We start from the raw sequence: 2,537 nt of genomic DNA on the forward strand, positions 1-2,537 counted from the left end.
AAACGGGCATTGAGTGCGCTTCTATCATTAATCGCTTACGAAAGAATATTTCTGGAAGCAGGTGCGCGAAGACCCCCTCCATGCAAATTCTACCTATAGGGAATGATAACCCAACAACTTTTTCTTTAAAAAATTGAAATTTCTTGAAAAAATGTAAATAATGTACATATATTTGTAGGCATTACCACGTAAATATGGTTTTTTGTTTTTGTTGCTCAAACAAGCGAACGCTTTCCATTCAATTTCTTGAACAACACATCTTTTTTTTCCATTTTTTGTTGTTCAAAAAAGCGAACGCTTGCCTTTCAATTGATTGAACGACACATTTTTTTCGTTGTTCAAACAAGCAAATGCTTGTCGTTCAATTGATTGAACAACACTTTTTTGTTGTGTTCATTGTTCAAAAACTTGAACGTTTGCTATTCAGTTGATTGAACAACATTTTTTTTTCATTTTTTGTTGTTCAAACAATAAAACGCTTGTCATTCAATTGATTGAACAACACATTTTTTTCATTGTTCAAACAAGCGAACGCTTGTCATTCAATTGATTGAACATCACTTTTTTTTTGTGTTCGTTGTTCAAACAATTGGAATTTTTTCGTTCAATTGATTAACGCTTTCTTTGCTTTTTCACTGTTCACACAAGCGAATGCTTGTTGTTCACTTGGTTGAACAACACTGTTTTTTTTATTTTTCGTTGTTCAAACAAGCGAATGTTTGCTGTTCACTTGGTTGAACAACACTGTTTTTTCATTTTTCGCTGTTCAAACAAGAGAACGCTTGTTGTTCACTTGGTTGAACAACACTATTTCTTTTGTTTGTCATTGTTTAAACACGCGAACGCTTGCTATTCACTTGGTTGAACAACACTGTTTTTCTTATTTTTTTCGTTGTTCAAACAATTGGATGAGTGTCGTTCAATTGATTGAGCAACACGTTTTTCTTTGTATTCTCATGATTGTCGTTTAATTGATTGAATGGAACATTTTCCATTCATTGGTTTTCACTGTTCAAGTTATTGAACAATTGTTGTTCACTTGATTGAACAACATTATTCTTCTTATTTGTTTGTGTTGTTCAAACTATTGAATGACTACCGTTCAATTAATTGAACAACATATTTCTCCTTATTTATTTTCAATTTTTTTTTTTTTATTTTGCAGAGTGAACCACACCTTGTTGCAAGCTAAATGTTGATTTTTTCTCATTTTTTTCTTGATCATTATATCATGATCTTCTTTTGTGTTGCAAATAAGCACCATGTGCATTCATGCCTCTTTTAAAGATATATGGTAATAACAATGTCATTATAAATTCTAAAATCCTTTTATTGGTTATCTTTATTCATCAAGCTAATATGGCATATCTTTATAATGGCTGTCTGAACATCTTTCACATTAGGAAATGATTCATTACCTTTAATTCATTTTGGCTTATGTTTATACTTCCAAATGGATAAAACTCATCGATATAATGTTAAGTGATAAGAGTATAATACTCCCAATGCATCTTCTTACTTCTTACACCATCCCTGGCTCTTAAGGAGAAAATGAGCCTCCATTTTTACAAAGAAAAATGCAAAAATAAAAGAAAAATAGCAAAATGGTTACAACATTGTCCAAAGAGGATAGGGGGTATCATCATGAGCTAGCCTACCCCGATCATAAGAATGTAACAAGTGACATTCCAATTTGGTTACCACACCAAGGTAATGATCTTCTCGATAAATAATTTGTTAGAAGAACAGGGGGCCTCATCACAAGCCAACCTCATCATCTTTGTTTCACCCTAGTGAGTGGCACCATGGTTATCTGGTCACCATGCCAGCATAGTGGTCTCTTTGCGACAAAAGAAAGAAAAAATTAAATTGTAAAAAGGACTCGGGCTCATTTGGGAGGGTTAAAAAGCAACCCTGCCGAGGTTATGAATGCTTGCTGGCAGCCGTGGATCTACTGTGGTATTGAAGTATTATTTTATATTTCCATATGACATCTACCTCTTATCACCTATGACCCTATTTCTAAAAGAAAAATTTTGTTTGGTAGCATTTTTACAAGCTGCATAGCATGGTGAATTTTATTTGTCATATTCCATATGTCTGCGTATTAAATGATGGCCACTAAATATAAACCATCAATTATGTTGATATGATTAATTCCACTTACGATAAAATATTTGACATAATGACTTGATATTTTTTTTTTTCTTTTTGGCTAATTCATGTCTGACAGTGCATGCCGCTTAAATTCTTTATTGATTTGTGTGTTGTGTTTTTTATATTGGTTGCCGACATTTATTTCGCATTGTTTATTTTCCTATTTCCCACGTGCTGAAAGGAAATGGATGCACTTCTCTCATCAGAGGGGGGGATGGCGTTCGTATGGATAGCACGTATTCCAGTTATGAATAAATGTGTGATAATAATTTGGATTAACTTCTAAGTATGATTTGCATGATGTGCAAGGATATGTAATAATTAGCAGAAAATTTTTATTGGTCAAAGAATGACAACCATTATGGTGGGCATGCGAACAT

Source organism: Pinus tabuliformis, chromosome 2_1, assembly GCF_031772625.1.
Source record: "Pinus tabuliformis cultivar Carrire ecotype Pingquan chromosome 2_1, CPIR1, whole genome shotgun sequence".
Lineage (NCBI taxonomy): Eukaryota > Viridiplantae > Streptophyta > Pinopsida > Pinales > Pinaceae > Pinus > Pinus tabuliformis.